Source organism: Orcinus orca, chromosome 9, assembly GCF_937001465.1.
Source record: "Orcinus orca chromosome 9, mOrcOrc1.1, whole genome shotgun sequence".
Lineage (NCBI taxonomy): Eukaryota > Metazoa > Chordata > Mammalia > Artiodactyla > Delphinidae > Orcinus > Orcinus orca.
In genome coordinates, this window is record NC_064567.1 from 35,935,378 (window position 1) to 35,962,567 (window position 27,190).

General features: G+C 37.6%; 1 long non-coding RNA gene across 1 annotated transcript; it reads right to left on the minus strand.

Moving 5' to 3' along the window:
• Window positions 1-250: 250 nt before the first annotated feature.
• LOC117201340 (uncharacterized) lies at window positions 251-27,183 on the minus strand. Its single transcript, XR_007479436.1, has 3 exons — window positions 27,049-27,183; window positions 7,147-7,285; window positions 251-4,865 (listed from the first exon to the last, which is right to left on the minus strand). It is a non-coding gene; the product is annotated as an uncharacterized LOC117201340 (long non-coding RNA).
• Window positions 27,184-27,190: the final 7 nt, after the last annotated feature.

Sequence of the window (27,190 nt, forward strand, 5' to 3'; positions counted from 1 at the left end):
CCAAGAAGAACCATCCATGAATGGTTCTTCTCTGCATGATAAAGTAAAAACAGTAGAAACAATAAAAAGTGAAGACAGAACATGAGATATTCATTTTTAAATCTTACACAAAATCATGTTTGACCCCAATTTGAGGGGAAATAATATTAAGTCATGTTTAAATATAAACATAGGGATGTATATTAATGTACCCTTGCTTTAATAGTCATATACCCAGGAAAAGTTTATTCAAGCATAAAAGTGACCGGGAAACATTTAAACACAAAAGTGAATTTTATTTCACCTCTGAGGTGAGGTTAAGGAGAAAGTGTTTAATTGGCTTGTGCTGCATATAATAAGCACCAGTGAAAAAAATATCTGAAATATAAACATCCTAAACTGTAGAGGCTTAACCACATGACATGTAGAATCTCCAAAGGTACGCAGTGAGAAGAGCATGGGCCAGGATCCCAGGGGGGGTAAGGGTGGGCAAGAGGCTGGGGTTGGGACAGGGGCAGATAGAGCTCACGCAGCTGGAAGTATACAGCATGAGAGGTTGGCTACTACGCAAATCCTAATGACAAAGAGGACTGCCCCAGTGCTCAGGGTGAGGTTACTTCCACAGAGACATTTCGAGTGGAGCCCAGCAGCAGGCAGAGACCATAGCAATACCATGATTCAAGGAAGGTCCACCTGGTTGGAAGTAAATCCCCAGCCACTAGCGCAAAGGTGTAAATAGTGAAAGGAAGAAGTGTGAGATGGACAAATTCTAGAATGGCAGTCATGCCTCAGTCAAACATCCTGGGTTCCAGACGGAAACAGAAGTGTAAATCAGGTATAAAGTCAGAAATCCAGGAAGTCAATTTCTAGAATCTATCCACTAGAAAAGACAAAGTTCTAGCTGAGCCTTGCTCATTCATTCATTCATTCATTTATCCAATCCTTTGTTCACAAATTCATACTAAACACCTACAAAACATTGCTAGACACTGTTCCTGGCCCTATGGATTCAACAGGGAAAAACAAGCATCATCCCTGCCCTTGTAAAGAGCTTTGATGGAATTGCTTCGGGGCTTGAGTAGTGGTGAATATTTAGGTTAAAAAACTTCATCAAGACAGGGCTGTTGGACACTACCAGTGTTAGCAAGATTGAACTGCCTGTGCCCATGAAAAATTCTGCTCCAGCCCACAGGCAGCCAGATCAGTAGCAAGAAAAGAAATGTAGTTCTATGACCTTATAAACATATATTAAATAATAAATGGAGGACAAGGTGATGATGATGATGAGTAGTTATATACTTGTTTCATGATCCAACCAAGAGACTGAAATCACATCATTTATTTAAACAGAAAGTAATATAAAGAATTGTTATATTCACTAGTTTGTTGTATTTTTTAGATTCCACATATAACTGATATCATATAGTGTTTGTCTTTCAACAAGCTAGTGAATATAACAAAAAAGAATCAGACTCACAGATGTGGAGAACAAACTAGTGGTTACCAGTGAGAAGAGGGAAGCGGGGAGAGGCAATAAAGGGGTAGCGGATTAAGAGGTACAAACTATTTATGTATAAAATAAGCTACCAAGATATATTGTACAACATGGGGAATATAGACAATATTTTATAAGAACTATAAATGGAATATAACCTTTAAAAATCGTGAATCACTATACTGTACAAAAAAGAATTGTTAATTCAGTAAAAGTTGTTAATTAGCTATTGAAAAGACAAAAAGAGAACTCTAAGTTATCACAGAGATAGTAACTGCAAGATGCAACTGCCATCACTGAGTTTGGAGAAATAAAGGAAGAACTGGGAATTATTAACTGTTAGAAGACTGGAGGACAGACCCCATGGGGTTGAAACTCAGATTTCTGAGAAGAGGAGATACTCAGATGGTGCTAGGTCCCTGAGCTCAGAAGTAGGAGGCATCCCAGACCTGGGGAGGAGATGTCCCAGAACTCTGAAAATGGGGAGCTATCCAGCTGCTACTGGGGTCTTTAAGGGTTGGCTCTATGGGTGTTGGGAAAAAACTGCAAATTGGACTCAACTGCTGCTATTGGAACAAACTGCTGCTACAGAGGTAAAGAAGCACTGCTGGGGTGACACTCACGGGGGGAAAAAAAGCCAATAGAAAACAAATAGGAAGAAAAACAGAAAATAAGAGCAAAGAGGAAGAAGCATGTTCCATCTACTTCCTCCTGCTTGCAGTCTCCCTCTAGCACCTCCAATGACAGAGTTAAACCAATTGACAAAGCAGAAATGTGATTTGCAGACGCCCAGCCCCAGTATCAAAAAGCAAAGTATAGAAGAGTGGCTTTGAAACTGAGAGATGATAGTTTAAATAAGCATCCCAGCAATCTAGCGCAAATTATTTACCTTTTGGAGACACAGTTTGTCAAATAAGGACAATAATGCCTACCACAAGATGTTTTGAGAATTAGACAAAATATATATAAAGTACTTCACATAGTGCCTGAAAAATAAAATGTATTTTTTCACAATTAATGGTTTCCACTCCTGATTCATCCTTCCAAGTACATCTGCCACCTCTGGTGCCTTCCTTAAACAACTACATTGTAGAACCCCATGTGTGGCCTAATCTATTGCCAGAATATATCTCAGCAGGAAAAGTCTATTTATAAGGCCTCAATCAACAGGGAAATCTTCTAAGTTGGGGACCATATTTTGGCTGTTGTATTTTCACTTCCATTCCTCCCTGTCATCCTGAAAATCTGGCAAAAAATATCACCTACACACTTCCTTGCCCTTGCCACCATCAATCCAATAGGCTGGCTTTCCATTAAGACACATTCAAGTTCCTTCCTTCCACTTCGCAAACAGTTCTAGCAATGTTTCATACTTGATCCAACACCTTTCACCCCAAAGAATTGTCTTCAATACCTTGTGGCCAGGAGGATCACATGCCCAAAAAGCAGACATAGGAACTCACTATCATTTTCCTGATGTTCTCTATCCAGCAGCCATTTTCCTCAGCAACATTCCAGACATCAGACACCTAAGGCCTAGGTAGAATTACTGAAAGCAGAGCAGTATCAGATGCGTTATGGCACATTTTAGAGGCAAGAGCCACCGTGGCCCTGAATGGCCCATAAAAACCAACTCTTACAAAAAATCAAAATATAGCTCTTCCACAATCTTGCCTAAAATTGTGGGTTCCTAATAGTTCATTCCCTTCCAGACCATGGCTCATGAGGTTCTACCTTTATTAACTCTAAGACCTCGGGAAATTTTCTTAAACCTCTAAGCCTCACTTAATTCCTTGTGGAATGGAATCCCTAACATTATCTCACATTTTGTTGTAGGAATTAGAAAAAACCACACAAGTTCAAGGAGAGGGAAGAAATGGGGAGTTGTTGTTTAGTTGGTATAGAGTTTCAGTTCTGCAAGATGTAACAAGTTCTGGAAATCTGTTGCACAGCAATGTGAATACATTTAACACTACTGAACTGTACACTTAAACAGATACAATGGTAAATTTTATGTTCTGTGTTGTTTACCACAATTTAAAAAAATGTTTACTGAATGAATGAATGAATGAATATAAAGTTCCTATCACATGTGCAGGCACACACACACATACAAACACACACACGCACAACACAGATTCATCACAATGTCTGGCACATCACAGGTATTCAAATATCCATGAGGTTTTGCCTTTTTTGCCTTTGAGTCTCCCAACAATCTCTTGACTTCAGCCTCACCTGCATGAATTACTAATTTTTCTTCCTCTGAACACTGTGTAGACCTAATCACATTCTGTCCAGTGTTACTCCTTAACATTTCAGTTTGGGCATGCTTTATCTTGCCAAATAGATTGTCAGTTCCTGCAGAGAAGGGACCATATCTTATACTTCTTTTAATGTTCCCCCCTTCACATCCAGTGCAATCTTTGCATTAACTGTTGGCCGAGATTCTACTTCAAATGAGATGCACCTTCCCAGAGACAAAACATTCCAGTTGCTGCTGCCTGCTCTTGGTCCTCTATCATCATAGATCAACATTTATTGACCTGTTATTTATATAGAGATCTCTGTTAGGAAGACGGGGTAAGAGCAATGGACAGGGAAGATAGGAAGACAACTAAATGATATGTAAGATATGATTATTGTCCTCAAAAGGCTTACAATCTATTTGCACAGACAAAACAAACATACAGAGGTTGGTAAAATTGGTAAAAAAATGGTAAAAAAAGCTAAGTATCCACTGAGTGTTACGGACAATGCAGGTATTCAAGAGGCCATGGATACTTCATGGGAAATTAAACAAGAGATGAGCTTTAGAAAAACACAAGCAATAGAGTATATATTCTTTAGAGTTAAGATGATTCTTCAGGGGGAAAAAATGTATCTTCCTACTAACTCTGAGATAAAATTATTATACATTTTCAAGATAATACTAATAACAACATTATTTCAGGCACTGCAGTAGACTCTACATACTATCACTAATCTAAAAAAAAGGAGGGGGTGGTATAATCCCTGTTTATACATAAAGAAACAGTGTGAAAGAAACTAAGCTACTTCTCTACAGATGCAGATAGTAAGTACTGGATTTGAACACATCTGTCTGACTCCAAAGCATGAATTCTTCCCACTATACAACTCATTCATTCATCAAACATTTACTTAGCAAGTGTTGTGCTGAAGATAAAAAACTAAGTAAAACATGATTTCTTCCTTCAAGTAGTTCTGGTCTGGTGAGGAGGCAGTTATAGAAAGAAACCATTTCAACCAAATGTGGTGAGTCCAAGAATAGAGACTTGCAGAAGAAGTTATGGAGTACATAGGAAGGAAAGTTAATCCATCCTGGAAAATCCTGGAAGATTTCCTGGAGGAGCAGAATTCTTTGTTAAGACTAAAGGAATAAAAGAAACAACAATAGCTTACATTTATGTACTTACTAGGCAGATACTATTATTAGCCCTGATTTACAGTTGAGAAAAATTGAAGCACAGAGAAGTGAGCAACTTAAACCATTTATAAACAAGTGGTAGAGCCAGGATATGAACCTATTCTCTCTTAACCTCTACAGTATACTGCATATGAGTAGGAGTTTGCCAGAAAAGTAGACTGAAGAGGAGCATTTTTTGCAACAGGAAAATTGAGAGCAAGGCAAAGGCAAGAAACTGCCCTGTATGGGACCATATAAGTACCGTATGACTGAAGCAGGAAATAACAAGAGATGAAATTAGAGAATTATGGGCCAGACCACAAAAAGTCTTGTGTAACATGCTAGGCTCTTAGAATTTATCCTATAAACTATGGAAGAATGTCTTCAGATTATGCCAGCTATTTGGAGGATGAATGTCAGTTAAGACTAAAGGGAAGGGAGTCCATTAGGAGACAGTCGTCGTTATTATTATTATTATTATTACTGTAAAAAACAAACAACATGAATTTATTCTAATAATTTGTAAGTATACAGTACAGTAAGGAGACCATTTTAAAATACAACAGAAAGAGAATGAGAACTTGAACTTGGGTGGAGAGAACAAGATGGAAAACTAGGAAATAAGACATGTCTAAATGGCAAAATAGGCAGAACTTGGTGATGAACTGAATATGCCTACCTCCCTATCCATCAGCATTTCCTTTTTAAAATAATTTATTCAGGAAAAGAGACAGCATAAATGTATGCATTTGTCCTTCTGAACTGGTTACGCATGGTGCTAGGCCCAGTAGCATTAAAAATGATTGAGACACACTTCCCATCCTAGAAGAACCTGCAGTCTGGAGTGGGAGTGAAGAACAAGACAAGCGCAATAAAGGGTTATGTGGTTATGAAAGAAACAGGTACAACATGCTCTGGGGATCCAAGGCAGGAATAGTTATCCCCAACCTCGGGAGATCAAAGAAGGGTTGAAGGAAAAGATGCCCCAAACTGAATCTGAAGAAATGAGCAGACACTTCCAGTGGATCATGTATTACTTGACGTAAATGTTTCTCCAGTGTAGTGTGGCAGGAACACAACAGAACAAACAGTTTCAATGAATTATGCAGAGGAGGTGGGGGGGGGGGGAAGATAAATATGTGGACCCCTGAAGGTATCAAAAGTAGAGCAGGAATTTGTTAGCTGCTAGTTCCTCCATTAAAACACCAAAGCACAAGTGGGAAAGTGAGGTCACAAAAAGATGAAGGTGGGGAACAAGATAGTGATCTGCAATAAATCTACAAGAAGTGCTTTGGTTTTATAGTGCTGTCTGTGGCCACACCATCACACTCCATCTAGCTCCACCTTGAGGCACAGAGTCAGAGCTCAGTATGCCTGGAGAAGTATATAAGTCTATTAGGTATACCCTGAAACCTAGCATTTCCTATAATTGTAGGATGTTATCTTGAGATTCACAGTTATGGCTATGTGCATCAGGCAGTTCCTACTGCTCTTCTAAAGGATTTTAAATCACCTCATAACAACTTATGTTTAAAAGCCTCACTGCCTCAGTCACAAATATTGATCTTTGTGAACAAAAGTACCTTTTTTTGACAAATGTGTTTATAGAGACATTATTTTTTTCTAAATGCAATGCCCAATGTCAGAAAAGCAATATTATTCATGAATATAAACTCTCAGACTTGAAAAAGAACACCTTTGTTTAACCTGTTTAATATACAACATCTATGCAAACAATTCCTAAATCTCAAGCATCTTTCTGGAAATGGCTATTCATTCCCTTCTAAAGTCAAATTTCTACTGCTGTCCCTAACAATTAAACAAGAAAAAAGGAAATTCAGTTGCTGAAATTGATCACAGATTTTCAAGTTCATTTAACATACTGTTTTCAACACAACAACATAGGCTACAAATCTAGTTCTTTGATTTTGAATAATCTCAATATTCTTTATAGGGCAGTTTAGAAGTATTTTTCCTTAAAAAAATAAAATGATTTATCTAGAGGAAAAAATGTCTAATAAAATCATTTTAATTAGTTGTACACATTAATCATGAAATTGCACAGAATAATTATAGTGACAGTTCTCCACTTACTATAATGAAACATAGTGAGAATGGTTAGAATATAAACAGATCAGAGGGACTATGAAGGTAAGTGTTATTTGGCATAATTTTACCATGATTTAGTAAAGACTATGTCTCCCAGGATAAAATAATAGGTTCTCATTATATGAAGGTGACTTACTTGGAATCGGGAACCAAAAACTCTTTATTTCTCATGACCAGCCATCCCCAGTCCAAATCCCACATTCAGGAGCATCAAAATCTCTGACCACATGCCAAAATGAAGACAGATGGATACAGAGCTGTCACATATTCAGTACCTGCAAAAAAAAAAAAAAAAAAAAAAAAAACTGGAGTTATGACATCAGAAGACAGTAGGCTAAGGCCTAAAGAGTCCTGCTTTTTCACACATAGTAGCATGTTTATTCATCCCATTGTACTTCTACAGTTCCCCAGAGGGAAAATAAGTACCTGAAGTTTCAACTGGGAAAGATGACTCACCCCGAAACTTGCTGAGTAGTTTATGAAGGTTTACAATGCTTGTGAATTGCTGCTTGTGTCTTGTGTGCCAGGTAATGGTCAGGATGACATGAGGCAAAAGGGTTTGATAAAATGGAAAATAAAAATCTATGGCAGTCACATATAAAAATGACAATGTGTGTATCATAAACCTTTACACAAACATTTTAGCATATGGTGTATATATTTCAAGTGATATAAATGCAAAAGAAAAGGCCTTTAGCACAAATTGACCAGCTTCGACACCGGAAAAATACAAATTAACAAAAAAGAAATTCAAAGGGAAATTAATGGATCTCATAAATGTCTCAAGGGTGAAAATATTGTTTTCTCCTCAACACAGGAAAGAAACAATTTCTCGTAATAAATTCTACCAGATATTTTAGTGATGGTGTTATTTCTGTTGCTTTTAAAAATGTATTTTTAATTGTCCTACATATTTCCTTAAGCATACAAAAAGAAATGAGAGTCCTGGGGCGTAGCCAAGATGGCAGAGTAGGAAGGCCCTGAGCACACCTCCTCCCACAGGCACACCAAAATTACAACTATTTACAGAACAACTGTCTATGAGAACAAGCTGAAGACTAGCAGAAAAGATTTTCCTCAACTAAAGATATAAAAAAGGAACCACAATGAGCTGGGTAGGAGGGGCAGAGACACTATGTTATCAATACCCACACCCCTGGGTAGGCGACCACAAATGGGAAGATAATCACAACTGTGGAGGTTCTCCCTAGGAAGCAAGGGATCTGAGCTCCACCTCCACATCAGGCTCCCCAGCTCCCCTGGGTCCTGCACCAGGAAGACAAGCCCCTATAACATCTGACTTTGAAAGCCAGCAGGGCTTATATACAGGAGAGCCAAAGGGCTGTTGGAAATGAGAGACTCGAGGCACACAAAAGCTCACATGCTCCCAGTCCCAGCACAGAGACCGTAATTTGAAAGGAGCTTGGGTTAGACAACTTGCTAATCTTGGAAAGCTTCCTAGAGAGGTGGGAGGCAACTGAGACTCCCCCGAGGACATAAACACTGGTGGCAGTCAATTTTGGGAGCTTGATCTACCAGGCAGACACTGGTGCTGGCATGCACCATTTTGGAGTCCTCCTTCTAGCCTATCAGTGTTAGGGGCTTACCTGCCCACCAATGGGACAGTACCAGCCCCAGGACCCACCAGGTCATGCAGACAGCCATGCTGGGACCTAAGTGTCCATTGATAGATGAATGGATAAAGAAGATGTAGTATGCAACGGAATATTACTCAGCTATAAAAAAGAATGAAACCTTGCCATTTGCGACAACATGGATGCACCTAGAGGGTATTATGCTAAGTGAAACAAGTCACACACAGAAATACAAATACTGTATGATTTCATTTATATGTGGAATCTAAAACAAATAAACATAACAAAACAGAAACAAACACAGATACAGAGAACAAACTGGTGGTTGCCACAGTGGAGGGAAGTGAGGGGATGAGTGAAATAGGTGAGGGAGATTAAGAGAGGTATAACCTTCCAGTTATCAAGTAAATAAGCCAGAGGGATGTAATGTACTGCATGGGGAATACAGTCAATAATATTGTAGGGCTTCCCTGGTGGTGCAGTGGTTGAGAGTCCGCCTGCCGATGCAGGGGACATGGGTTCGTGCCCCGGTCTGGGAAGATCCCACATGCCGCGGAGTGGATGGGACCGTGAGCCATGGCCGTTGAGCCTGCACATCCGGAGCCTGTGCTCCACAACAGGAGAGGCCACAGCAGTGAGAGGCCCACGCACCGCAAAAAGAATGAATTTAAAAATTTTAAATTAAATAATATTGTAATACCTTTGTATTGTGACCGATGGTAACTATATTTATCATGGTGATCATTTTGTAATGTATAAAAATACTGAATCACTATGTTGCACACCTGAAACTAATGTAATATTTTAAGTCAATTATACTTCAATAAAAATTTTAATTAAAAAAAAATTAGAGACTCCACTTATCACAGAATAGCCCCCAAACAGGCAATACTATTCCCATTGCTAAAAGTATTTGAAATATATACCAGCATACCATACAAGTCAACTGTTCCCTACAATGCCCTCTCACCAAACTGAGGTGTTTTCACAAACAAAAGGATTCAAAAGAAGCAGAAGTCAGGATGTCTTTTGCAGTTTCTCAAAGCATGACCTACAAAGGAACTCCCTCTCTCTGTGTCATGCAGGCTAATCCCTACTGGTAGCAATGATAACGCTAATATACTGGCTGCACTCATCTGATGTTATTTATGTACCTCCAACTGACGACTAGTAAAATGAGGCTTTAAAAAAAATTCATTAGGTCCCCTTCCTTTCTTCCTTCCCTCCTTCCTTCCTCCCTCCCTCCCTCTCTCTCCCTTTCTCCATCTCTCCAGATTGTCTTTTCTTTTCTCCAATAGTGAAAAAAAATGGGTGCTAGTAGGTCTACATGTACCGCAATCCCTATCTCAGGCTACACTGGAACACCAATGGATCATCATCCAGAGTAAACCTGTCACTTCTTCACATCACCTACCCACAGAGAAAAAATTCTGTTTCTTATCTATCTAGGTGTCTACATCAAAAGCTTAGGCATGTCACCTTTGTTTTTTATCTTCTAATATCCAATAAGTTACCAAGACCCACTATTCTTGCTAATACTCTCAAATCTGTCCACTTCCTACCATCTCAATGTCTCCACACAATCTGGGTCTCCACGATCTCTTCCTTGTCTCCTCACTGACCTTGATGCCTCTACTCATAGCCTTTCCGTCTGCTCACCAGCTAGAGTAATCAATCAAAAATGCAAATCTGGTCAAGTTATTCCTGTTAAAGACACTTCAGTGGCTCCCCCATGTTCTTAGGATAGTCTTGTATGCTCACAATATATGTTTCTGTAATCAGACCCCTGCTTATCTCAACTTCTCTTCACCTTACTGACCCTTACAAAAACAGTCTGTTTTCACTATCATGAACTACAGCCAAGCTCTAAGGCCTTTGCACCTGTTGCCCCCTCTTACTAGAAAATCCTCCCTGCCATATCCCTGCCTTTAACATGGCTGAAACTTACTCAATCTAAAGGATTCATCTCAGATGTTAGTTCCTCCAGGATGCCTTCTACCTTACCTGCTTGGCACTCCCACAGAAATTGATTATCATCAGTCAGTGTTCACTTTTAGCTTCCCCAACACATCAGTAAGTATTTGTTGGAAAAAAATTTTTAATTCAAATCATTTTGTTGCATGACTGTTGGTTTTACTGTAGCATATGTGTATAAAGATCCAACTTAACTAACAATGAACCAAGCTGCTTAGCTTTGCATCCCACATTTAACTACTTGGACACACATAAACTAGGCAATTTTAACTTTATACTATTAAGGGTTGACAGAGACCCTGATATCATTAAAGCCAAGTCCTATAAATATAAAAATATATGGGTTTATATTTACCAGAAAACCAAGGTTTGAGTTTGCAAGAGCTCACTCTAGTTTTATTAATATAAAAATCAACCTTTATTGTTTCAGGGTCATCTCAGTGACACAAAACTGTCTGAAAATTTATCAACTGCTTCCTTTTCACAGTGATTAAGAACTGCCTGGTTAACAGAGGGTAGAGAATTGCACAGCTGTAACATGCTTAGTGTTATCTGAATGTAAACAAATGTGATAACTGAAAGCAAATTCAATCAAAAGAAACATTACCACTTTCTCAATGATTAACATGAAACTAGTTATCTAATGAAAAAAATTTAGAACAAAAAATTCAAGGTGACCCAAGACTTAGGAGTTCCTAATGTGAAAGCTTAATTCTGTTATAAGTCAGTCAGCATCAATATAAACTCTGTATCTGTCCAATTTAGAAGAATCTCTTGGATAAAAAAATCTAAGGTTCAACTGTCAAACACAGTACCTAAGCTTTGATTTTCAGGATGATGGGTGAGGAAGGTGATGGGTGAGGAAGGGGGGTAAAATGTGAATATTCTCTGTTTGCTTTGATGGTCCACAGTAAGCACAGTTCTAATTAATCCTGCCAGTAAGAGAAGCCATAATCCACAAGGACTCACCTTCCCAGCCAAGCTGCTATTCTACATCCTGTATGGCTGAGTGCAGAATACTGTGCTACCTTACCAAGTATAATTGGTACTGGATGCTCCACCCAGATTCCTTCCTCATCCTTCCCTCAGCTGTTGGGAATACCATCTTTTGACAGTTCACATTTGTGTCCCTCACAGAGAAATGCCCTTGGCCACAAAGAACTGCCTCACTTAAAGTTAAGCTCCCTCTCAGGGGAGAGCTCACAGTCAATGAGCTACTCATACAAAGGAACAAAAACATCTTTGCTTCAATATAGAGTATCTCTGAAGGAACATCCCAGCTCAAGAGCTCCCTAAAGGCTCTACTGATGCCTCAGTTGCACTGTGGGTCAGGTTCTCCCGCTTCCTGATCCTCCTTTTCTCACTTCCTTACAGATGCATTTCTGGAGACGACTTCTCAGAAAACCTCTTCATCTGAGAATCTACTTCCAGGCAGCCTAATCTAAGACTCAAGTCAGTAACTATGAAAGGCAAATATACTAGTATACAGTAATTTTGCTGACTTCATAGGTCTTGGTATCGGTCTTGGTCTTTTGTTACAGATGTCATCCTATTAACTGAGGCAAAGACAAGATCTAAAATTTAATCCACCATTAACTGACTCCAGTTCCCATTTAATTGTAAGAAGATTTAGGAACCAACTCATTGGTACTATAGGTTATCTTACTTTACCCTTTATCCTCAACAATTTTGAATGTTTGGCAAAAATTACTGGATAATTTTATCATCACCCAATTATAAGAGAAAAAATATTCTAGATGAAATTCTAATTAAAAGAGCATAAGAAGAAAAGGAGAATAAAAATGATTTGTCCACAGTAGATCTCTATGTTCTCAAAGATAGGGGAAATGTACTTTTGTTGGACTTATAAAGATTCAGGCCTTTTCTGATCAAAATATAAAAGAATTATTAGAATAGAATCTACTTTTTATGTTCTCAATCAATCTCTTAAAATCTCCTTTGGAAATGAAAGAAAGGTTGCCATGAAATCAACTGATTCATTTATTCCATTCACTTCTCAATCCAAAGGATATGAAAAGATCCTAGGTTTTGAGGTCTTTGTTTTTTCTTTTTTGTCTTTGTTTTTTTGTTTTTGTTTTTTGAGTTTTGTTGTTGTTGTTTTGGTGTCACCATTTTGAAGAGTAGAAATTAAATCAGTTGGTCTGCCTAACTGTAGTCTCATTTGTCTTAGTTGATACAAACCTAAGTTTCTCTTCTAGAGCATATGGACACAAAAACTAAATAGATCACGGTACAACAGCAAATGCTGATGTGCTATCCTTTTAAGAAAATATAATTTTTATATATAGATGCAAACTGCCAAACAGAAAAGGAGGCTTGCCCACAAAAATAAATCTGTTTCCTTTAAGTAGAAATTTCTGTCAAGTACAAATAGAATCACTAACTTAAAAGTAGTTTCCTATAACTGAATGACAAGGCCCTATTCCTGTTGGGGAAAGGAAGATGCAAGTGGAGGCAGAGATCCATTCTTTTATGTTTTACGGGAAAAATAAAATGATATGTGTCTTTCTCTTTCACTCCCAGTGTATCAAACCTAGACTAGTTTTTCTAGATTTTTCTACAGTTGTCCCTCAGCATTCACAGGGAATTGGTTCCAGGACCCACCATGGATACCATGATCCAAGTATGCCTAAGTCCCATAGTGGGCCCTCTGTATCCATGCATGCAGAACCAGCAGATTCAGAACCAGCAATATGTGGAGAGCCAACTGTATATTTATTGAAAGAAATCTGCTTATAAGTGGACTTGTGCAGTTTGAATATCTGTTATCCAAGGGTCAACTGAACTATGTACTTTTATGAGTAAAAGTGTTTTAAATATTCATATATATAATATATAAATTATATCCATTACTGTGCTAGTAGGTACATTTCAAAAACACAATAATAGAAGTATTATAAAAATAAAACAAAAATGAAATTAAAACTTTACATAACTTCAGTTTATTAACTAGTGGTCCAAAAATTTTTCCTCATACTAAAATATTCTTTTTTTTTTTTTTTTTTTTGCGGTACGCGGGCCTCTCACTGTTGTGGCCTCTCCCGTTGCGGAGCACAGGCTCCGGACACACAGGCTCAGCAGCCATGGCTCACGGGCCTAGCCGCTCTGCGGCATGTGGGATCTTCCCGGACCGGGGCATGAACCTGTGTCCCCTGCATCGGCAGGCGGACTCTCAACCACTGCGCCACCAGGGAAGCCCCTAAAATATTCTTAATAAAAATTCTAAAATAAAGATCAATGCAATCAAATATACATCATTTCTCTCAAACTTAGCTTAACATTTATTGATGCTATGATTCAAAAGTATGGTTCTAAATTCAATTATGATTGTCATAAGCTAAAAATAAAATGCTAAACAAAGATAAAAAGATCCAAATAGATGAGGCACATTATTGGCTGTGTTTATTAAATCATGAAATTCATTTTACAATCCTTTGAGTGGTTAGTATTATATTTAACCCATGGTTTTTTTGCAAGAATCTTTTAAAGTTAATCAAAACCAGATAGCACGATATGGTCATCTACTTAACCAGAAAGACAAACACTACAGTAAACAATTATATGTTGAAAGTGAACTAATAAATATGGGCACTATGGTTGACTCTCACTCTTCCTAGAATAGCTGGGAGACTCTTTAGAACACATGATTATTTGACAAGTTGGCAGTGTAAGGGCACCAGTGTTAAACCACGTGATAAATATTAGTAAATCTGTATTTCTTACTTTCAAGAGGAAATTAATTTTAAAAATAATTTGAACATTTCCTTCCCAAACTCTCTGGCAATCCAGGGAGAAAATCTCTTACCTAAACAACTGATTCCAAAGAATTGTTTAGAAAAGAAGACACCAAAAATTTAACCTTGGTGTTTTTTCAGGCTTTGCTTCCCTGAGTAGCTAAGCACCTAGACAGTATGATAAGCAGGGTCAACATGTTTCCAGATCAGCACACTGCACATATTTTGGTACTCACATGCTCAAAAGTCAAATATACTATTGACCCTTGAATGACACAGGGGTTAAGGGAACCAACTCATATGCAGTTGAAAATTTCTGACTCCCCAAAATCTTAACTACTAATAGCCTACTGCTGACTGGAAGTCCTACCAGTAACATAAACAGTTGATTTACACATATTTTGTATGTTATATGTATTATATACTGTATTCTTACAATAAAGTAAGCTAAAGAAAAAACAGTAAGAAAACCATAAGGAAAATTTACAGTACTATACTGCATTTATAGATGCCATAAGTTTACATCAACTGTTGACAAGATGAACTGTCTGTCAGTACCTACATCAATACTCTATTATATGGTATAAAACACTGTAGATGTTATACATAATACTAACACCAGACATCAAAAACAAAAAGATAGGGACTTCCCTGGTAGCACAGTGGTGAAGACTCCATGCTCCCAATGCAGGGGGCCTGGGTTCGATCCCTGGTCAGGGAACTAGATCCCACATGCATGCCACAATTAAGAGTTCCCATGCCACAACTAAGGAGCCCACATGCCGCAACTAAGGAGCCTGCCTGCCACAACTAAGACCTGGTACAACCATATAAATAAATAAATATTGAAAGAGAAATTCATTTTTATTTACAGGTATAATGATTCATGTATTAATAATGAAGCAGCAATATAATTGCTTTAGAGTAGCCTAGTGTAATCTATAGGAGTGCTTCACAGTAGCCTAGCCTATATGCTAAGGAATGAATTGTTATAAAACTTTCATGGCATACAGTATTATGGTCACATTCATAATACAGTATAGGAAACATTGTTACTTTAAGAAAACACAAAAATTTCTAATACAGTTCTTGCTACAAAACAAGCTCACCACAATAGCAACAAGAGGTGGCTATGAGATTATTACATTAGGACAATAATGTACTACAGATTTTATACAGTTATAATTATTTTAGCCGCGGCATGCGGGATCTTAGTTGCCTGACCAGAGATCGAATCCATGCCCCCTGCAGTGGAAGCATGGAATCTTAACCACAGAACCACCAGGGAAGTCCCTATATGCTTATAATTTAAAACTGCATCTTGACATTTGTTTACATTTCTCTCAACTGCAAATGGTGCCATGTACAGTCTGTAAGTGTATGTGTAAGTTCTGATAATTTTTATAATAGATTTGTGTACATTTTATGGTATTAAATGATAAAAGAGGCTTGTATCTACGTGTATTTTATGTATTCATGACATATTTTTGCTTAATTTTTTTCTATACTTCTGGGCTACACAGTTCATCTGAGAGCTTTATCAAATTGTCACAAATCTCCACAAAACTTTCCAATACATTTACTGGAAAAAATCTACGTATAAGTGGACCCACGCAGTTCAAATCCATGTTGCCCAAGGGTCAACTGTACTTTGATGTCCAATGTTTCATGGATTTACTCATTCAGAAATTAAATCAAAATAGTTCATTTCCCAGGAAAGCACAATTTGAAATTTAGAATAAGAAGAAATATGAAAACTTACTTTGGCCCAAGATTTAATCACCCAGAAATGTACAAATGTACAGTACAATGACTTGATATCCACAAGTCTGTTAAGATCATTCTGACTAATGGCAGGAAGCATTTTGTAGGTATTCCACAACAAATCCATTTTCGGGACACATCACATTCAAAAGCTTGAATAAGCTTTTATCTTGATCCTCAGATTATAAACTTTCGCTGGTCTGAATAAAATATACAGAACCCACTTTTCATCTGTTCACTTTAGTATTACGCAATAGTTTAGGGAACAGTATCAGTTACACAGACTGGTGATAAAATATGAACAATATTAACAATATATCATATATACTTATGTATTTATAAATATTAAGAAATCATTAACAAAGTTTTCTTTTCAGAAATAGAGAAAGAAGTCCATTTTCCCTTCCTATTTGAAATAAAGAAAGAAATACTAAGAATAAAGCCTTTGAAAAGAGAAATAGCAGTGTCTCAGAGACTCTTGAATAAACTCTTAAAATGAGCACCAGACAACTAGCATAAGACTTGGGTGGTAAGAGGAGGAGATAAGAGAATGAGAGAATGTCAAGTTCAGACGGAACCTTCAAGGACATGTAAACTAATCATCCTTTTGAAGTTTGAATCCTTTCTACATCATGTAAAGTGTTCATTAAGCCAGCCTACTGACTGATCAAGAATTCACTGCTCACCAAGGTAGCCATTTCTCTTAAAACATTAGAAAGCTTTCCCTTATATTGAGCTAATACTTGCCTCTCTATCTCTGTCACCCACTGGCAATCCAGAACAACTCCAATTCCTTCCCTTTAGTTTAAGGCCTCTCCTATGGGATGAGCTATCAAAAATACTAGTTAGTCTCAATGAGTCCTTTCCTTTACATCCCATAGTCTTTCAACTATGTTTTTCAACTAACGATTCTAGTGTTATCATAGCACAGTCCTGGTTAATATCCAGTTTGTTAATGTTTCTCTGAAAGTGGGGAACCCATAAAAGAACACTATATTGCTAGACTTGGCCCAAAGTGGAAAGAGCAAAGCAGAACTTCCCCTCTCCATTCGAGATACTACACATCTATTCCTGCAGCCCATGATTACATTCACTGTTTCCATGGCTATGTCACACATATTGATTCAAACTGAGCTTTATGTTGACTAAAACTTTAGTCTTAGTGTGTCAACTAAAGACTGCTGCTCACCATCTGCCTCTACAAGGATGAAGTCACTAGCCACTGCAGTCGCTGACCCTCAACATGCCCTGAAAGGAGTTCAGGGTGGAGATCAGGAATGAAGCACTCTGTGCTCTGGGAAAAACTGGCACAACAGGCCTTCAGATAGTTAGATATTTTCAAGAGAAGATTTTATGAGACCAATTTCTTGTATCTTCTCATATCCAGAAAAGCACTAAAATCACTAACAGAGACATCTGCTCTTCATGACTAGCAGCCACCTTCTGCCAAAATGTGTGCCTGATTGCACGTATCCCCTCTCGCCAAAACCATATATATATTGACCTCTCCTCCTCTACCTCTTTGGAGCAATTCCTCAGAGCTATCTGAGAGGCTGTCTCCGAGTCTATAGTCCTCATTTTGCCCCAAATAAAACTTAACTCACAATTCTCACGTTGTGCATTTTTTTCAGTTGACAAGTTATTCATTTACTCAATAAATATTTATGTAATGCTACTACAAGGATATTATAATACTTGGAACAGTATGAGAAATTAGTGAGAGATAACTGAAAGAGGTAAGACCTGGGCCCAAGCCCCACTTTATCCAGCTGTAACTGTGTGGGCAAGAACACTTGTTAGAGCTACTCAATTTTCAGAACTATCTTGCTACCTGCTGGTCGCAGTTCCAAAGCATATGGATGGGCCTTCAGCCAGCAATTTAGAATACCAGCACTCCAGGTTATCCATTTCCCTTCCAAACACCTACTGAGAGAAGAAATGTTTAGGGAAGATAGGTCCAAGGCTTTAAAAATTCAATCCTTGGTTAATGTTGAATCACCAGAAAGCTACACGTTAGGAACCAACCACACAATACCTTTCTGATCACCTTTTAATTAAATGCAACGCGAGTTGCATTTAATGCTTTGTCCTAATCTTTAACAGAAGATTGTTGTAAAAAGTAACCACGTGAACATCACAACTGCATTATTATGTTTTAAAGCTGCTGATACTGTCCATTTTGTGGCTGAGTCCCTTTTACTGCTAGGAAAGGCTTTGTTTTCTCTGAGGAATGAGATGTTTCTACAATTCTAAAGATGGAAATCATCAGAATGTTTTATACATTTTTTAAAAAAGTAAGTTTTAGAGTTTGGGAGATTGGGATTGACATATATATACTAACATGTATAAAATGGATAACTAATAAGAACCTGCTGTTTAAAAAATAAAATTAAATTTTTAAAAAAAGTTTCTTTTTTGTATTCTACTTATTTTATTATGAATATATTTGTGTGTACATAAATATATATATTAAATATTTTTGTTTTCTTTCTTCTATTATTTCCGTATCAGATAACATAAGATATATTGACTTTATATTTTAAAAAAGTAAATTTTAGAGAGAGACAGGTAAGTCTATAAGAAATAATGAGAAAAAATGCCACTTGAAACATGAACAAATAGCAAGAAATATTTGTATTTCCTGCTTCATCAGCAGTTGAAAAGGGGTCCATGAGAGCAAGATGGATAATTCAAATTGGGTCTTAATAAACTTATTATTAAGTTAAAGATCGTTGTTCAGTTGCCTCTATGTTTCCTCTTCCCAAATAATCAGGCCCAATAACTTATTCTCCCCAACGACAAAGGTTCTAAGAGCTGATGAACCTAAGAACTACCTAGAGAACCTGTTTTAGAAATCTGCATTTTTAAATAAACTCCCCATGTAATTGGGATGCAAGTGAACCACATAATACATTTTTTAGAACCCTCTTCCAGGACCAATTTTTGGATCACTTGAATTAACTCTGTCACTCATCCCTGGGCTCTCTGTTGTCTCTTGAGGTCCCTTTAAAAGCCTGGTGACCAAAAGGTATGTTGAGTATTCTACTAAAGCAGAGCAGATGAAAGGGTTATGTCTCCACTCTTATGCAGCACACCACATTCACTTTAATATGCAGTAGTGTTGATAGGCATGCTCACAAAAGCAGTGCTTCACTTTGACTGTCAGATTGAGTTCAGTGACTTATTTTAACTCTCTTGACAAATGAGAGCTTAAAATGCATTAAAGTGGGTCCAAATCACAATCAAATGAAACTGTGAAGAGCATTGTTTGGGACTTTTTCCTCAACCGAACCAGCTGCAATCAGTTTTTAAAACATAATCTACTCCATTTTTTAAATAAAGAATTTTCCTTTGAATAGAAAATCTGGCAACCTCCTTGAGTAAAGTCACTCTTCCAGAAAGTAAGATCTTTTTGTCATAATTTTTTATTCATGAAGATTTTAAATTCAAACAATGCCACTTTTAGAATATCTACAGGCAAGTAACCTGTTGTCAGGGAATAGATTTATAAACAATCAAAATATTACAGGCAAGAGTAAAGCAACTTTATTGTTGCTCTCTAGCTCACAATTTCATGGATGAAGAAATCATTCCATGACAGAAACTGGTGTTATACCATAAAGTTCTCTACCTGGACCATCTATATGATTTAGCAAAAGAAACAGATTTAAAAACTAAAGTGACCAATCACTTACAACATGTCAACTGAAAATTCACAGTAAATATCTACATAAAAGGTTCAGGTACTCATATAAGTTCCCAAGATCAATCTAAACGTTACCACTTCCAAGATATTTCTTACCTATAAAAACTCTACCCCAACACATTCTATCATGTCTAAACTGACTCTAGATAAAAAGCATTTTCAAAGAACAAGTTAAGATATCCAGAGAAGAAATTCAGGATTTGAAAAATGAGTGATTTTACTCAGAAAATGGCCAGATAGAAATTTTTTAAGTCTTTAGACTTAAGAGAAATCACGCAAAGACCAGTTGGGGCATGATTCACTCTCCTATGCTACCTGCATTTTCTATCTGGTATGTTTTTAATTTTATAAATTTCATGCTGTCTGTCTCCATGGTTACCAGTGCTTAATCATAATGAGCCCCTAGTCTATACACAGGAATTATTATTTCCTTATGAATTGCACATACTAAATTGTTAATAACTTCTCTACACTTTTGCAATGACTAGTTTAAGTTTTTCACTTCTAAGCAAAGATTTTCAAAAGGCTCTTCTGACTTTCTTTTCTTCCTTTCTGAATCTTGTATATTATATGGACTTCAGTGATTTCATGATAGTTGAGATTTGCCAACACATCACAATCTATGTTCTTTGATATATGATGTCTGTGCCCATCAGTAAGTGCTCTTCTGAGCCTCAGTCAAACATCCCTTAATTTTTAAAAAACATTTTTTGTATATACCTATTAAATCTAAGTCAAACTCAATTAACAAATTAGGTGAATACTGGTATTCATTCATTCACCAAACTAGGGCCTAGAGGGGAAGTATATAAACACCAACAACTCTTCAGTGACTCACCACAGTTAGGCTTCCTAAGCAACACTAGAGTACCTTATTTCAAAGATAATTAAAATGCCGTTTGATACTGTGGACATTTTCCACATGAAACCATGTGGGCAATGACTAAGAGTCAGTCTTTGTCAGATTTCCTGGGTTCATAACCTGATTCTACCACTCACTTATGTGACCTTAGATAAATTACTTAACCATGCCTCAGTTTCCTCACCTGTAACAGGGGATAATAATAGTGTCTCCCTCACAGGATTATTTTAAGGAGTAAATGGATTTACATTTGTTAATGTGTGGAATAGTTCCTGACACATATTAGTCACTATTTAAGTGTTTATTAAATATAAATCAATCAATCAGTCCTAGCCTATGTATCATGAAACCATGTTTTCTAAGAAAATATTTTTTCCCATGAGAAATATTTTTTCACCCTCCCATGAGGCAAGATAATCCTCAGTTTAAATTTCCTTGTGCAGCACTTAAATATTATCTGATCAGCTAGCCTCATATCTATGAGAGTTATAGACACTGACCATATTGAGCATTTTATGTGTCACTTCATTTAATCTACAGTGGGAGTCCTACAAAAGATTGGTGATTTTCTCATTACAGATGAGAAAACTCAAGTTTAAAGAAGTTAGATAATTTGTACAAATTCACTGAGTTAGTAAGTGGCAGAGATGGGCCAACTGATGACATATCCAAAGCCAATGTTTTTAATCAGTCCATTACCATGGATAAAGTACTACATAAAAAGATAATTTCACAACTTTTCAAAACTATAAATTTGTCCCGTCCAGGTATTCTTAGCCTGCTCCTGGAAGCCCAGAAATGTTAAATTTGAATCTGTCAGTGCCTGTGGGTGTGGTTCCTCTGCTTCCTGGACACCATAGGCTTGTGTGTGTGTGACTGACTCCCACAGATTACTGAGGTTCATCAGTGGAAATCAAGGTTACATCGGCAACGGGCTCTAGATGGTGCCAGGAACCATGTCAAAAATGACCTTCTGCAGCTTGCCCATTCATGTCTGTAAGATACTGACACCAGAATGTTTAGATTCAGCAGCAGCTGAATAGCTCTGGAAAGTGCAGCGTATCTCATCCTGTTAGCTTAGTTGGCTCTAATGTAACAGTCTCAGTGATGAATGTCCTATTACTGATGGGAAATACTGATTAACTCTGGGTTGGCCTTTTTTAATTGTGAAGCTCCAATAAAATGTCTCCACTCACTTGGCTTGGTTCAATTGCTAATGAGGAAGTCTGGGTTGTATGAACTTCCTGACACAAATCAGTGACTGCAAAATCTTGATGTCAGCCTATCATGCCTTCTCTGATTGATACCAGAAGTGCCTTCCTTCAGGGCCTACCAATGCCCCACTTCTAACAGTTATAAAATAAGCAGAAGCCACTTCTTCATTCTTCTCTGAAACCACTTTTCAGTAACAATTGACTTGTGAAATTTTGACCTCCACCACTCAGACAAGTGTCTAAAGTAAGGTTCTTTGTCTCTGAGTATCATCGGCTACCAGTGATCTCTGTTTCAGTGAAGGATAGTGTAAGCTTAGGTTCTTCCGAATTGAAAGACTACATTTTGGATCTGATAACACTAGACACTTAATGCCAAAAGAGGAACTATATAAAAGCCTGCAGAAGCATTCAGACAGCTTGGGCGGGGCAACGTCAGGGGAGATGGAATGTGGCACTGCTTCAGAAGAGCTGTGGTTCACGTTGCTATCAGAGATGTTCACAGGCAGAACTTGTAGCTAGCAGACGCTTGGCACAGAAGAAGCTGCTCATCTCCCTAGTACTGCTAAGGAAATGATCATCTCTTTTAGAAGAGGGAACTACACATGTACAACATGGCAGTCATTGTCCTGGTCAGTGATCTGGACAAAACATCTAAATCTGAGTTATAGCTAAGAAATAACAGTTCATTAAGATGGTTTGCAAGAACGTCAGAAATCAAAAAGCAGCTTCAGGTCAAAGGAGTGGAGGAGATCATTATATTCACTGTATCCCAGAAATTAATCCCTGCCTCTACATTACTTAATACTAGTAAACCCTGAGTTGACATTTCCAGTTACAGTATACAATATAAACTAATGAAAACCAATTATATGACTCTTGACTTATAAGTCAAAGACAAACTTTAAAAGAAACAAACATGATTTTTTGAAGCTATCTGGGAAAATAGAGTTCCTTCATCCATGAGTATAAGCAAATTAGTTCTAAGTAGGGGTTGTAAGAATAATGTTTATCCTCTTCAAACAGTGGACCTTACTGAAGCCAAGGAGGTAAGGCAAAAATCTTGGTACCATGTTCAACACAGTGCCATCTCTCAGGGGTAATACAAAAGTATTTCCTTCTGTCCTGCAAGCTCTGCAATTAAGTATCCCATAACAATCTATCAAGAGTAATACATTCCTCTGAGCCTACAGTCTCAGTTATTATAATTCCCTCTTAGCAAATCTTCTAATGCTGTCATTTCCTTTGCTGCAATTTATAGAAAAAGCAGTGCAGAGTTATAGACTAGCTGTTGTAATTAGAATTCAAAAGGAATTAAGAGTCTTTGTTTGTTTGCTGGGTTTTCTTGGGGTGGCCACAGAGTTCATTCCAGCTGACTGATTTCTTGGAGCTATTCACCCGTATCTAGACCCTCCTAATCACATTTTCAAAACCCTTTGGACCTAACATGATGAATCAATGATGTGACAATAACTGAATGGAGAATATATTTTAAACATAAACGTAACCACCAGTAGGTATGAAATAAATAGTAAAATCCCATCAAGGCAGCAAAGGGACAGCTTTTGAGTACCAGGGGAGTTTTCCAGTCAGCTCCCAACCCAAAGCCTAGGAAGCCTAAAATGCCTCTGTATCCAGGGAGTTCCACAGACATTTTCTATTTACCATGTTTGTCTGCAGAAGAGCATATTCACAATGGAGAGAAGCCACATCCTGAAGACCCCATATATTTCATGGATTTGTTTAACAGAAAATAGTAACAACAGTTAATATTTAATGAGAGCTTACTATATGCTAGCCACTAATTCTGGAAATTAACTCATTTAATCCTCATAATATACATATGAAGCAAGTACTATTATACCCCATTTTATAGATGGATAAGCTGAGTCTTAGAAAAGCTTACCAACTTGTCTATTGTCATACAGTTAGTAAGCAGCAGGGCCAGAATTCTAACCAACTGGTCTAACCCCAAAGACCCTAACTCTTAATCAGTAACCAGGGGAACAGACCTACAGATAAGAGGGAATTGATAAGTACTGAGCTCTGGTAACTTTTTGGTCACTTTAGAAACATTTCATTTAATCCTCACACAGCATATTTTATAAAAGGAAAGTAAGTTTCAGAGAGATTAACTACTCAAATCCATAAAACTAGCAAGGGAAAAAGCTAATATTCCATATACTACATCACAGCACCTCTCCACAGCTTAAAGACTAAGTGGCAGAAATAAAAGCAGAAATCTCACCTCAATTTGCATATCGGTGCTGTTATAAGAAAGTGACCGAGATGTCCCTGGTGGTCCAGTGGTTAAGACTCCGCAATCCCAACGCAGGGGGCCTGGGTTCGATCCCTGGTCAGGGAACTAGATCCCGATGACGCAACTAATACCCGGCGCAGCCAAATGAATAAATAAATAATTCTTTAAAAAAGTGACCAGTGGAAACTGTCTGGCAAGGATGCTGATAGGACGCAGAAGAAAATCTGTAGTTAACAACAAAATCAGCATAACCAAGGAAGAAAGAATCTAAAACATTAGAGCACTGCAGTGTTGATGTTGGGGTGTGTGTGTGTGTGTGTGTGCGTGTGTATGTACTGTTTCATTGTTTTCAACTACTCCTTTTATTTTCTTGATGAAATCTTGAGTAGTTCTCAACTAGGGACAGTATCTCACCAAAGACTATCTGGCAATACATGAGGGCAGTTGATTGTCTTCACGATTAGGGGATTCTACTGGCATTTAGCAGGCAGGGGCTAAAGATGCTAAATATCCTGCAATATTATGTCGGCACAACAAAGCACTGTCTCACTAAAAATGCCAGTATTGCTCGTCCAACATTAGAAAGTACTTAAAGAAACCATTCAGGTATTGCTAAGAAAAAAATACACCATCCAGATGGGCTTAATCAATATTTGCACCCCAAGTGGACAGAGGAAGTAAATAGGGGCCATTATAGACAGGTTTCTGAACAAAGTAGTTCCTGTTTTAGGTACTACTGTGTCTTATACATACATAGACATAAAGCCTTGCTATTAATATTATGGAGAAAATATGTGAGACCTAAATTTTGAATAAAGACTCAAAATAATCTCAGTCGAAATACCTTATGGTTTAGCCTAAAAGCAGACTTCCTACTTATAAGGTAGTTTCTACTACGAACAGTGTAACAGTGACTAAACATTAATCAACAAAATTTGATTCAATAAAAATATGAATCAGTAAAAACACAAAATTGGCATGCTTAAGAAACAGCAAAAAGATGAGTGTGATTGGAATGAGCATGAGTGAGTAGTAGGCTGATGTCAGAAAGGCAGGCAGAGGCCAGAATGTGTAGGGTGTTGTAAGTCTTGATAAGGAGCATAGACTTCTGCTTATTGTGATGGAACTGGAGAGCTTTAAGCAAGGAATAAATGATCTGACTTTTTTTTTAATTTTTGAATTTAATTTTATTTATTTTTTTATACTGCGGGTTCTTATTAGTCATCCATTTTATACACATCAGTGTATACATGTCAATCCCAATCGCCCAATTCATCACACCACCACCCCACCCCACCCCCCGCTGCTCTGCCCCCTTGGTGTCTGATTTATTTTTAAATCACTAGTTAGGGTAGTAAGAAGAGAACACTGAGAACTAGAATACCATTCTACTTGGAAACTAGCGTTGTAATAAGGCAGACAAAAGCATATACATCAACACCTTTGTTAAGTTGCCTGATGAGGGTAGATGCTGGTTAGGAAAAGTTAACCAATTTTATTTTGAAACTACACGGGCCCAAAACATCTCTACACAAACTTCTGCCACTCTTTTTCAGATAGGCCAGGTCATCATGATCTCTTAACATAATAAAGAAAAAGCATTTTATCATCAGCAGACCTTCAAACTTAAAACTAACCCATTATCTTCAACACTGACACCCCCAGAAACAAGTCTGTAATAATACTAAATTTACTGTGGTCTCTGCTGACTTCAGCAAACTGAATAAACATATAGGGAAAAATTAAATCCCCAAATTGTTCACACTAGAATGCAAAAGAGTATTTTTAAAGAGCTGCTATTTCAAATATAACTGATTAGAAAGGTACAAAACCAGAAGTAGCACAAGGCAAATGAGTCAAAGACAGAACTTGTTAAAATAATCAAGTTTAGAGAAGCAATGCTGACATTACTGTGTAATTTTCCATAAACTTCCAATTTGCAAGACACCTTGCTTTGGTTTATTTGGCACTGCTTTGTCTCTCAAGAAATCCTGCTGGCACATTTATTTATTCAAATAATTGTTATTAACCAACATTTCTGAGCACCTGCTGTGTGTGTGTTAGAAGCTAGGAATGTAAAGCTTTGCTGTCAGTCCAGAGAGATTAGTAAAGTGTAAGAAAAAAGATGAACAACAATAAAAAAATTACGTGCCAATTATGGGCACTGAACTGAAATATACCTGCTGTGTCTCAGAGTCCTAGGGGGACTTTCAGACAGGGCAAGTGACTTCACCCCTAACCCACATCATTAATAACTGATCATTTCCAGGGTACCAAAAAAGTCCTCTAGTCAGTAAATGAGAGTTCAGAAGACTGGGTGATTAGAAAGGTTCAGTAAGGACTTCGTAGATTAAATTAGACTTCAAGAAAGCCTTTCAGAAAGGGCTAAGACTTACTTATGCAAATAATTTATCCTTATGATTTAAAAGTATTAATTTACAACTTTCCATAAATATTTGGGGATACATAGGGTGGGTATCATAAACATATGAGTGAGAAGAAATCTCTAAAGCGTACCATACACTGCACTCCTGAAGTAATAGGGAAACAGAACTCTAGAACCTGAATCCGAGACCCTCTTATAGTGCTTAACCTGTTTTTCCTCAAACGGCCTGTTTTTCCCTACAGATGTTTCTGACATTTTCCAAAACGTCTTATTAAACATGTTTTCCACCATTGCTTAAGAGTTAACAAATATCATAAGGCACATTTGGAAAATGGTGTCAGGGGATTCCCTCCTTCAAAAATGTTACAAGCCGCTAGGTTAAATGCATCTGAAACAGATGGCTCTGCTCGGGTGATTTCTTCCGGCTGCTGTGTCTGCATTTCAGTCAAAGAAAAGGACGTAACTTCTTGTGTCTTGAAACCTTGAACAGGGTGAAAAAAAACACTTGCTGTCATTTTTTTTTACCTTTTTGTGTGGGTGTCAGCTTCCGTACAACTACACTAAACTACTTCACCAGTGACAGGTTCGGCCACGTGAAGAAGCCCCGGGAGCTCGCTCCTCAGCGTCTCCGGTAGAGCGTGACCATCTTCCCGCAACCAGTTACAAG